Source organism: Struthio camelus, chromosome 9, assembly GCF_040807025.1.
Source record: "Struthio camelus isolate bStrCam1 chromosome 9, bStrCam1.hap1, whole genome shotgun sequence".
In the NCBI taxonomy this organism is placed as follows: domain Eukaryota; kingdom Metazoa; phylum Chordata; class Aves; order Struthioniformes; family Struthionidae; genus Struthio; species Struthio camelus.
Window position 1 is genome coordinate 10,899,818 of NC_090950.1, and position 12,583 is coordinate 10,912,400.

Consider the following 12,583-nt stretch of genomic DNA (forward strand, 5'->3'; position numbering starts at 1 on the left):
CTAAATTACTAATTTATACGTATGCTGGCCAAGAGGTGGCTACAGGTATAGCCTATTTTTAGCAGCAATTATTAAAAGATGCCAAAGAGGAGCTTAAACTGATCCTTAGGAAGGCTTATGTTGGAAAACGGACGGACAAATCAGTTCCCCCAGAAATACACACGCATAAAAGAAAACGGTTAGCCATTTACCTGAGCATGTATTAAAGAAGAAAATATTCTGGTCCCTACACAAGAGTCCATGAGTCCTTGTACAGAATTACTAAACTGGAGAAAGACAAATTTTCATTGTACCAAAACTGTTTTGCCCGACTCAAGTTCATTGCTTTATGTTAACTGAGATTTTGCTTTACTCACATATCTATAATCATTAGAAACAGTCCAGGATAATTTTTTTTCCATGTAAATATAAGATTTGTAGTATTTAAATGCTAATTGAGGAAACCAAACATAAATTTGAATAGACATAAATTTAAACAACGTTTCCATTATTAAACTATGAACTAGACCATTTTCTGCAGACAGCAATTCACTTTTTATTTAGGACTCACCAGATTTTACTTCAGAAGTATTAATTCAGTCACTGAAGGACTCTTATTACTGTAATAAAATATATAAAGCAATATTTATTAAATCAATAATTAAAAATCATGTAAATATGGTTCTAGATCTGTGAAAATTACTACAAGAATTAGATTTAAAGTTATGCTATGACATTACTTATAAATTTTCAATACACAAAGAACTCTTAATGATTTAATTAAAGTCAGGTTTCCAGTCCCGTTACAGAGTTTCACTGACATATGCCCTGGCACTCTTCAGGAACCACAGACACTCGCTGGGCTTCACAGCGGGCAGAAAGCCACTGGCCAGCAGGGCTAAATGAAGGACCAGGCAAGGTTCAGAGCTGCTGAAAAACCTAAAGAAACTAGTTCTCCCTGAGGGAGAAAGAAAGATAGTTTTCCACTTTGAAACTACTTCATTGAAGTTGGGTTTGAAGAAACTGGATCATCAATGCCATTTTTGGCGCAGCAGCACCATCTTTAGCAATATGCTATTTTGAACTTTAAAAATGTATTTACAACAATAATCCTCTGGGAATTAAGATAATGTAATGCCCATAAGTGAGGCAGAAATGGCAAGGAAAGGTCTAAAAGGACATTATGAAGAATCAGCTTGAAACAGAGTTAGTAATTGAGGATTTCAGTGTTTCTTGAATAGGAAATTCCTTAAATAAAAAGTCTGATTATAAATAAAGAGATACTTGCACAACAGTAATACAAACAGTTTGAGCTACAGCCCCTTGGCTGAGTGATGCAATTCAGGAATTCGCACACGTCAGAGTGAGAACATCACTGATCCTTCCTCAGTTCTTCCACTGAAGCCTCCCTGGCCTTAACAAAACCTGAGAAATAAAAGAAAAAAAAAACTCAATTGAATTTGACACCCTTTCCCCCTCCACACACACACACACACACACACACACACACACACACACACACACACACACACACACACACACACACACACACACACACACTCATCCTCATCATATCAGGAAAAACCACAAATGATGCCAGTGGAAAACTAACTTTGATAGGGTCAAAATTTCATCCCAGTATGTACTTGCTTTAAGAGCTAAGCAAATACCTGGTGGCAAATTATTTTTGGATAATTTTTGTCATTTTTCTTGTGTGTGTGTGTTCTCACTCTCTTTCTCTTCTAGAGCTACTATACCATGTTCTGCACCGGGCAGATTGCCTGTGTAATTACCATCTGTGGCCTGTTCACTTTCCCTGACTCACTCCTGCCCTTTGTGGGAGAAATGCTCTGGTTTTGCAGTACAGGAGGAATCTGGAGCTTCAGGGTCTACAAATCTTCAATGAGCAATTCACTGAATTTTCTACACTGAAGCTGTGCTTCAGCAGCACCCTTCTCAACACCCTTCCTCTGTAAACAGCTAAACAACTTTAGGATACAAACATTCATACATTAAAAGGCAATTTACCAGAGAATTGCCTAACATTTACTATCTTGCAAATATTTGTCAGTATTATCATTCATGTTTAATGAGACACTTAAACACACATTCAGCTTAAACACAGCATGCCTTTGTTAGGCCTTTTTAGGAACAGCTTAAATGTAACTCAGCTGAGGTGTTTGTCTTGAGAGATTTCTGAGCCGCTAGAGCTTTTCCCACAGCCTGTGAATACACAGTGCCAGCATGCAGCCCAGCCCAGCCACTGCTGTGCACCGTTCTTTAGATGCTCCTGGCAGGCGTTTCTCATTTCATACCTCATCTGCATCTTGCTAGAGTGTCCATCCGGAGTCAGAACATATTTATTACACAAAGAGAAAAAGTCTTATGATTTAGGCAAGGAATCATACTGCAAATTCTTAGAGGTTGCTAAGCATGGCAAAGCTAGAGGAGAATGCAACTCTGGTTATATTTACACTGCAGGTAACAGTGTAGTGCAGAGAAATCTGGGCTAACTTTAAACAAGCTATATATGCAGCTCTGGGTCCCTTTAAGCACTTCAAGTACAGAGGATGACTTGAAATTAAAGCTGTAATCTTCTATGGCAAGTTCTCCCAATTGTTGTTTCTGGTTTTATCAAGTAAAGAAAAATATTAATACACACTAGAATAGAGGAAAGAGAGCTCAATCAATTACAAAAGATAGTTCGAGAGTCAGCATGGACAAACTCTATGACACTGATTCTCAACTTTCAGCTGAGACAGCCTGCATAATCCTGATCTCCAATAGGCCTGATGTGCTGTTTCCCCAAAACATCGAGTCCTGAAGTGAATCCAAAGGATGCCACAGTCAACCAGAGCACTCCTCTTTACAGCTTCTCTAGAAACCTCTAATTAGCAGAGTTGGAGCCAGTACCTGAGCCAGATAAGAAATCCCTCTGTGACTGTTAAAAAGGGGATGGCGGAGAGAGAAAGCATTCTACAGTCTTACTGTCTCTCCAATAATAACAATTCTTGTTGGAGGTAATATAGGTCATCAGGCCTGAGGCACTAGTGGAGTAAGACAGGCTGATTGTTGTCACTTCTATGAGTCTTGGGACACTTACAAGCTTGCCATTCAGTGTCTACCATTGGCTCAGACCATTTCTACATGCTGTGACCATATGAAACAGTCATATAGTGCCACGCCAGCACCTGGACTTAATTTCCACTTCAAGGAAATATTTTTTATGATGTAACTTGTGACTCAGAAGATGCTGGTGCTTCTCTTTTCTGGAACAGGTAACACTTGCTACTCAAGTTATGCTTCCTATATGGATGCTGCCTAGGTGCCTGCTCCTATAACTCTGTCCCTGTCTTATTTTGGTATCTCTGGTATGACTATTGCCATGAGTCTGCACCTGTAATCTTATTGGTTGCCCATCTCATGCTGGCAAAGAAAGGTTAAACAAATAACAGTGTGGTTACCCAAAACCAGTACTTTTTTTCCCCTAAAGTTTCTTTAACCTGGTGTAAGCCACCTGAAATATTGTGGCTCTTTAAAGAAAAAACCCTGATGTATAGTAAGATACCAAAGCCATCTGCAGAGGGGATAAATAATTAGTCCCAAGACTGCAAAAGTTTCAGACACATAATAGCTGTATAAGTAAGCAGAAAACCATTTAGGTAGGCTTACTGTAAATATCTGTAACTATTATTACTATTAAGGAAACTTGAGTGTCATATTTGCAAACAAAATGAAATAAATCACAAAGCTTATAACACCACTGACTTAAGGCATTTATGCTTTAATAAAGGATGCCACATTCAGTACCTGGATCGCTAAATATGCTTTCTACATACAAAGTATACAAAGGTATATGAGGCTGCAGATTGACTAAATATTTTGAAAATGTCATACTCAGTGATTCCTTCAGTGAATATTAAGAGTTGTAATGTCTTTAACTACTGTAAAGAAGTTTAACTGTTGTTGCTGTAGTTGTTACAATTTTGCTACGTCATGAAACAAAATTCCGCAGAGAAGGGACAGAAACATGTTTATCTGAAGAAAAAAGCTGCTGCTTCTGTTTTTTTTGGATTCTTAAGAGCGCAGCAAGCTGTTTTAGTTCTCGAATGCAACAAGAGGAAACCCAAGTTTTATAAAAAAGTCTGTAGACTGACATTAAAATGTTTAGTTCTTTCAAAGTCAGGCTTTTTAAAGAAGGCAATTTAAGAAACTGAATTCTGCAACCTGTTACTGCACAAGGCATTGAAATGGAGCAGGGAAGAACTGAAGCATGAACAGGGAGGATGCTGAAGGTGACTTTAGGAAAAGCTGGAAAGGACTGAACTGCTATGCAGGGAACCTTGTTATCATTCTATTTCCTTATGCTGTACCAGGGACATTGTCAACAGACTATTGAGTGAGAGGACCACAGAGTGGTAAGAAAATTATGGTAGAGGAACACACAATTACTTGGAAAATAACCACATTTTCAAAGTAACCACACGCTCGTGGCAATACCATGAGCCTAGTTGTTTCTGATACAAGCAATTGACCTATTTATTTCTTAAGGGGGGAGCGGGGGGGACAGGAGATGTGAACACTTCAATCTAATGCAGAGGCAAAGTCTCTTCCAAGACAATGAAGAAAGGACATCACGTAACAATGCGTTTTCTATTTTTGTTCTGCTTCTCTACAATATTTTTTGACAGCACAAATTCTCTAACAGAATTTGAGCAAAGCAGAATTCCAGAAAATGAAACAGTAAAATGAATATTATATTGAGTGACCAAGTGTCTTTCTCCAATATCTGCTTTAGCACACATACAAACCCAGACTTCATCTCCAAATTTATTCTGTTACTAACAGAACCTCAAAGGAGCAAGCACTTCTTTCTCAGTACACACTTTAAATTGTACTCTATTGCAGTAGGGACACTTTACAGGGCTGTAGAGGTTAAAAAATAGTGTTAAAGTTGAAAAATATTTAATATTTCATCATTTTAAATTTCCCTACATCAAAAAGATGGAATAATATTAGTCAAAATGAATGTTTGCCCCACTAAAAACATATTTTATTTATGAGACAGGATCTCTCATCATTTGACACATTTTAAAAATCATTTAAGGAGGATGTGGAAAGGCTGTAATCATGATCTGGCAGACTGAGCTCTTCAGGCAAGGAGACAGGCTTTCTGTGTATTTCTTCAGTGAACAACTCAATGGGACCTCAAAACATTACCACAAATTATAATATCTATTGCAGAATGATAAAATAGTGATTACTCCCTGGCTTAAATTCTATTTTATAATATGTTGTTAGAAATGCCTCTCATCAGGGAAAGCTAAATGTTTACTTTTTTCCCCTTTTATCTTTATATGAAAGTGGAGCACTGAACCCACAGCTAGTATGACTGTTACATACATAAATGTATTGATTATGATGTGTAGATGGAGGGACTCCATTCTCCCCTGCATTTTAGTATAAATCCAGTGAGGTTATGAAAACTTATGTGCAAGTTACATGGAGAAAAACAGAAATTCAAATCCTCTCACGACAATAGTCACGATGAATTCGTTTTTATCACTTTATTTGCATGCTCATCATGTGCTCTGGCTCTCTATTCATAGGTACCTTTCTGTTGCGTGAAACAGGAGAAAATGTAGATTGAAAATTTCCCAAATGCTTTGATGAACCCAGTGGAAAATCTTAACTGCTGTTTAGCCCTCCATAATATGCTACCGTTGAGGAAAACACAGGGCAAATTTCTTTTTCCCCTCACTGAGTGGAAAAGGGACTTGCCTCAGTAAAGTTCTTGGAGTTAAACTTAGTTTTAACTCTTATGTTCAAGCAGACCAAAAAACTGTAACTATCATGCATTTTTTAAGGATCACTGTTCTACTGTTATTGTACAGTGTGATTTTCTTAATAGCAAGCCTGATTCTGGGATGTCCTTCTCTCAAATGCCTGAAAATATGCAAATCAAGTGTGCTTCTGAAATATCATGACTGTACAGAAGCCTTTCAGACAGTGAGACAGTGTTTTTGATGGAATATGAGCTCAACTGTGAGTCTTATGAAAAGAAGTGCAAGAGTGCTAACTTTACAGTCCAAGACTGATACACAACAGATTCAGCCATTCACAGACATCAGGTTTCCTCTTTTCTCCTTTGATATTTGAAAGCATATGCAGGGCTGCTATTTCCAGAACAGCATAGCTATTTTGTTTCCCTGATTTTGCGAAAGCTTTCTCATTCTCAACTATGGGAACTGAAGCAAGGAGCTGTACTTCTTGTCAGTTGTTTGCAGGTTTTTGCATAGGATGTGCTCACTGTATCATTTCAGCTGTTACTTAAAATTAATCACTGTTAAACCAGATGAAGACTTAGGGATATTTTCCCCTAATCTAAGCAGTGAAGACATGGGCAGAAATTCAGAAAAAAACCAAAGCAGCTCCTTGATAATCTCAAGACACATCATTTCTAACTAAGTGCTCAAAAAAACGGTTAAAGAATCAAGTCATCTGAGTCTGTGTCGATTACAGACTACAAACCTGGAGAACAAAGTTTCTCCTGGTGAAAGGTGTTTGTTGTTACCATGCCAATGGCATCATCTTACCTACACATTTAAGTACTGTAACATTCAGCTCAGTGGGGTAGCTGCTTGAGAAATAGGTCTCATGGACCTGAGTATCCTATAGAGATAGCTAAAACACAGTGTTACCCAGCCACAATTCAGAGTGATGGTGAGTTTCCTTTGTGAGCAGCAGACCTAATGAAGTTTTCTTTCCTACACGCTCATCTCTCATGGTGGACCGATAGCTCTAACTAATGCTCTTGCTGAGATCTTGCTCCCCAATGGATTCTCTGATGCTTAGTAACGTGCAAGCTCGAGCTATAGCATTCCCCCAGTAGCACCACTTTATAGGGATTCTGCCCCCGAAACAACATCTATTTTCAAGAAACTTGTTTGACTATATTTTTTAGGCAGTTCCATCTGACAAATGTGACTGAAATTAGCCAACAGGGAGAAAAACAGATTGGCAATTTGAAAGATACAGACAGGTGCACTCACAGATAATGGGAACTCAGTCTTGTTTCCTTCAGAACCCAGGCGAAAAACTGCAGAATGCAGGACAATCCCTCTAACACAATGGATAACAATATCCAACATGCACTATTACATTTTGTCTTTATTTTCACTCAGTAAAATACTGTGAGCTTGACTGTGTAAGTCAATTCTACAACAAAATGAGCAGCGACTCAGACATACATCAGTGGTTATATACAAAAAATTCTGTGCTTTCTAAGATACATTTGAAAGATCTCATTTGCAATATTAATTACTGTTAACACACACTTTTCCCATATCGGTCATTAAAACATAGACCATCTTTGTTTAGATAGGGAAATTGGTGGTTTTAGAATCACTTCCCTAACAATTATTATTCAAAGCCCATGAAATGTACATTTATGCAGTCCTTATACACACACTGGTTTCAGCAACACAAGTCATATTTAGGGTGTACCTACATATATGGAGTTAGTTACTGATACTGCTTAAGGATCTTTTAAATGCCTAAAGTTTTTTTTTAAGTCCAGATACTCAAGTGAGCCTTTTGCTTCAACTCCATGGGCACTTGACTCTGTCCTAACGAACAAGACTTTGAGGAGGTCTTCTGGAAGAGCATTCCAGACAGGCTGACTCTGGCTATCTGCCTATCAGCTGTCAGTCTCTGGAGGCAAGAGGAACAGAAGCCCTTAAAGGGTTTGGTTTTTTCTCCTTTCTGAGAAGATGTACTTGTCATTTGTCAGCTGCAATGGGAAAAAGAAGGGAAGTAAAAACCATCCTGTGCAGAGAGCATACAGCTCATGTGCTGCAAAGTATTATTGCTTTTTGCTCCCCACACATCTTGGAAGCTGGGCCTAGAAACAAAGTGGCCAATTTTTAGAGGTTCTTCAGTATGCATTTAGGTACCTAGTTACTGTCTTCCAGGTCTGACTCCAATGTGCTGTGGCTACAAGAGCCAAAGCTTCTGAAGTAACAGAGGCTCCTTTTAGTAATAACATTTGGCATCAGTCCAGGAGACAAAGTGACCCTGTATCACATCTCCCCTTCACAGTCCCTGAATCACATTAGACAACATTCATCCTCAACATCTAACAATCACAAAAGGAAGTCAGAACCCCTCATCAAGCACAACATAGCCAGAGGAACTTGCTCATTATAACTGAGGTTACTGCAATTTGAAGTTCCCATACTCACATATAGCTCACCTACTAACATCTTTGAATCAGCCAAGTGGACCTAGACAGATTTCTTCCTCTCATGTACATACTCAGAAGTGCAGCCAGGTGATCTGGTGATTTCACTAGATCTAAGCTGAGGACCCATCCAGGTAACAGTTCTTATCCTGGGTTTCTGGGCATCAGCAAACACAGCAAAAACTTGGGCTCTTCAGCTTGTTGACAACAAAACTCCAGACCTTACTTCGTATAGCTGCGATCCAGGTAACCAGTACCCTACACTTAAGCCATCAACCAATGGAGACCACAACTCCCATCCCAGTCTGAAACGATCACATGAGATGTAGCAAAAGCTTGGTCCTTACAGCCCCTTCTGCTTTAAGTCCCTAATACTTACTCCACCCTAACACTAGCCATTGGCAAAGCCATATGACCAGTATTAGAGGAAAACAAAGACGGACCTGGCTGACTCGAGCTGTCACTCCTAATCTCTCAATGAGATAGAACTGAGGACAAGATAGCAAAAGTCTTTAACTTTCAATCAACCTTAGTTTGAAACAAAGATAGTCACCCCTTTCAAAGCTAAGCACAAGCTCTGGAACCGTGCAGGCACGAGCCCTCATACTGGGCCTCTGAGCTCATCTAGAACTAGGCTGCTTGTTCCTTGAATTCTGAAAGCCAAACCCCAACCCAAACCCTAGCAATACATGTTTCCAGGTGACCAATTGCTACAGTAAAACTATGACATAACACATGGGCTCATACCCTGGCTTATTCTAGGCTACACGAACACATAAGATTAACCTGCAACCTAGGAGAGTATCTTCTTTTTCCCCCCGAACCCTAACCCTACGGTATCCATAACAACTAGTCATACAATCAATACCTCCACTAAATTGGATGTAGACCTAGATCCTGCTGGCACCATCCCTAAGTTGAAGAGAGGGCATAATCCAGTAGAATTAGATTTCTTAAGCCCACTTTCACAAAATACCTAGCCCAAAATCCAAACTCCAGACATAAAACACTGAAGGGGGCCAACAGCTGCAGTAAATCTAAATGTAAGGTAGGACCCATGGTGACACCATCTACTCATCCAGCACAGAATGCAGTGCACGATCTAACCACATTCCTGTGCCACCTATCTCTATGTTGTGAAACTAACCATAACAATGGAAAGTCACTAATAGCAGTAGTAAAGCTAAGTGTAAGTTACAGATGCAATGCTTACAAAGCCTAGACAAAAGTCTGAGACAGAATGCAACAAAGGCTACAGTTTTTGGCCTGCCATTTCTGAACCCTCATTCTAAGCCCCAACTTTAAAGCTAAGCAAAAACATTATACAGGAGAAAATTTTATGAAAGAATGTAGACACAAATGAAGCAATCCGACATCTTCCCTGCAAAAATGCTCTCTGCATGATCCACTGTCATTCCAAAAATATAACTCCCATTCAGTTCAGGAGTTTTCCATCCGTACAAATTTATTTTTCTTGGCTAAGACAATGCACAAGCCTTGTAAATGAAAATGAACCTGGATAATTCTAAAGAGTAAGATGGCTATAGTTAATTTAACATAAAAGTAACTTGAAACTGGTGCCAAACTCCTCAATCATTGGAAATTCAGAGAACAAAATTATATTTTAATTATATTATTTAGATAACATATGCCCTCAGTTTTAGCCTCTTTCAGCACCATGCATTGCAGGACTGTCAGATGAAATAGTTTTAAAAGTAGCATCATCTGCATTATCAGCAGGGAAAAAGGCATTTGCAAGTTTTCGTAGCCCCTTAATGGACCTACTCTACTCTTGACCTTGACACTTCAGTTTGTGCCACCATCCTGAACTTGGCTCACATCAATTCTGGAGTATGCTTCAAATTGCCTACAGTTATATCAAAACTCAAGTGTTGTCTTTCCATTTTAAGTGATCGTGCATCAAGATGTACCAGATCATGTCAGTTTGATGCATCCATGAAGGGAATTACGGCATTTCAGAAATGCTGCCAAAACTGTAAGTTGATAAACCACCTAAACTAAAATCTATAAATCTTCTCTTAATAATTATATATTTAGTTCTACTGCTGAATTATCTGCTGATGTTAGAACCAAAAGCCTTCTTAGATTGTTGCTTCTGTTGTGAACAACACTCAATATCATAAAACAAAAAACCCAATCCTGTCTTGAGGGCATAAAATAGACAAAATAGGACAAGAAAGCATTAACCCATTGCTAATAACCTTCCAGACTTGCACCATCCTTTCTAACTTCTCCTTTGAAACTGCCACTAGCAGTGACAGAAGACTGGCACATCTGGAGAACTGGAATGAAACAGGATAAAGTATCAGGTGAAGACAGTTGCACCTCTAATACATTCCAGTTTTATAAGTGTCTTACTCCACACATTTCCCCTTTAGTCAAACCTGGGAATATGGTAGTGCCTTTGCTCCTGAGTGTGGGTACTTAAGTGGGAGGCATGCAGAAGAAACCTGGTACATGCTATTCCTGCCTGGACACTGGCTTTCTCTGGAAGGGAAGGAGCTGCAGGGCAGTCAAACAGGTCCCTTACTCTGCTATTAGGGGACAGGGCAGATGCAACTATTTAGAAGTCATTTAAAGAAAAATGCCAGATCTTTCATAGAAATTTTTAACCTACATTGTTACAACTTCTTCCATTTTACATATTCTCATTCAAGTTAGTTTTTACATGACAATGTCATGAAAGGCAAGGGCTAGCTTTAACAACCTGAAATCCTCTCTCTACCCAACAGGTACTATGCTAGAAGTGGCATGGGAAGGTTCTCTACCAGAAAATGTTAAGACTCTTCCCAGAAGAGTGGGGTTCGTGCTTCACTGGCATCCACTCAGTGCTATCGGGTCAGACTGCCAGCACAAAGGCTTGAGGAAGCTCTTAATGCCTTCACATGTTAATTTCTAAGGTTAGTAATCATGTAGTTTTATACCCCAAATTATTTTCAACTATGTATTCCAGCTCCTACTTATCATGCAAACTTGCACTCCTGGTTTTGTACATTACTTAAACAATATTGATAGCATTTATATACTGTGCTTATTTAGAGAAGGTAATATAGAATTGGAAAAATATCAAGTACTATTAGGACTTCAGGATCATAAACTAAGAATAGCTCTATTCCTACCACCATGCTTTGCTTCAGTAGTAATGGCATCTACTTTTTTTTTTTTTTTTTTTTAAATCATCTCCCCTACTCCACCCCTAAGCTTGGGTTCCATGGGACTTTGAGCAAGTTATTATATTTCTGTGGCCTTCGCCTGGAAGGAAAATATTTGCATCCAGCAAAAATAAATAAAATAAACACAGAAAATATATTTCTGTAAGTAAAACAAATATATTCCTTGAAGTAAAGTGAAGTAGCATCTTCTTAAAGAGGAAACTTCTAGGGCTAAACTGTTTGCAGCTACTTTAGATGTTGTGTGACTAGGGCTGCCCAGAGAAAGTAGAGAATTTTGAAGTATTAGTCTTGGGCTTGGTAGACTAAATAAAAGATTCTAGTTCTACCACAGACTTCTGACAAGAGTAAAAATCACTAATTTGGTATGACTCACTTCCTTGTTTTAAAGCACAGATCAAGTGCTTCAGATCCCTCTCTCTTGCATCTATTTTTTATACCAATAAAAGCCTCAAGTGCTTTGCAGGTCTCATGCTTCAGAGTGTAAATGCTTTGGATTGCCTCTTACTTGGCTATATAATTACATATAACCAGTCTTGATTGTGATTTCTGCGTCATAATACAAATATTAGGGAAAATCTTTTGGTTCTCCTCATCCAACTGCCCCTGGCCTAGGGAGCAGGGCCACTGCACTAAAATAAATCATCCTTCACATAGCCTGTTATGGTGTCCCAAAAGTGGAAAATTCACTGAAAGACTGATCCTGGATTTCCAGTGTTCACATAACATTGTTATCCTTCTCTCAATATACAGAATTCCTCCTGACAGCAGTGTGGCCCCTTTGCAAAAACAGTAATGGCTGTATGGTGCCTTTCAGCTTGGCTTGCCATCACCTGGAACACAGCAATGCAAGGCCTACCTTTGCTTTAAGTGCAACTTCTTTAATTCATGCATCTCACCAAACACGAGAAGTGAAGTCCACTGTTTCACAGAAGTCTTTCACCCCAGAAGTATATGGGAAAACCTCTTCCATAAATCTCTGCTTAGCACAAGCAGTTTCCAGGAAGCAATACTGCCTAAGAAAGGACAAATTAGAGACCAGAGAACAAACTGGCTGTGTATCTCTCTTTCCAAAGACTACTGCTTTCTCACAAAACTTCGCACAAGAGAACTAAGTACACCGTCACAAGACTGGCTACCTGCTCACACACTAGGAAGACTGAAATAGGAA

The 12,583-nt window shown here is 39.0% G+C and overlaps 1 long non-coding RNA gene across 1 annotated transcript in view; it reads right to left on the reverse strand.

Moving 5' to 3' along the window:
• Window positions 1–550: 550 nt before the first annotated feature.
• The window catches only part of LOC138068132 (uncharacterized), a 31,324-nt gene continuing 19,291 nt past the window's right edge, over window positions 551–12,583 (reverse strand). Inside the window, exons 2-3 of the long non-coding RNA XR_011142780.1 lie at window positions 1,268–1,404; window positions 551–599 (exon numbers count right to left, since the gene is read on the reverse strand). This is a non-coding gene — a long non-coding RNA (uncharacterized lncRNA). The remainder of the gene's footprint in view (window positions 600–1,267; window positions 1,405–12,583) is intronic.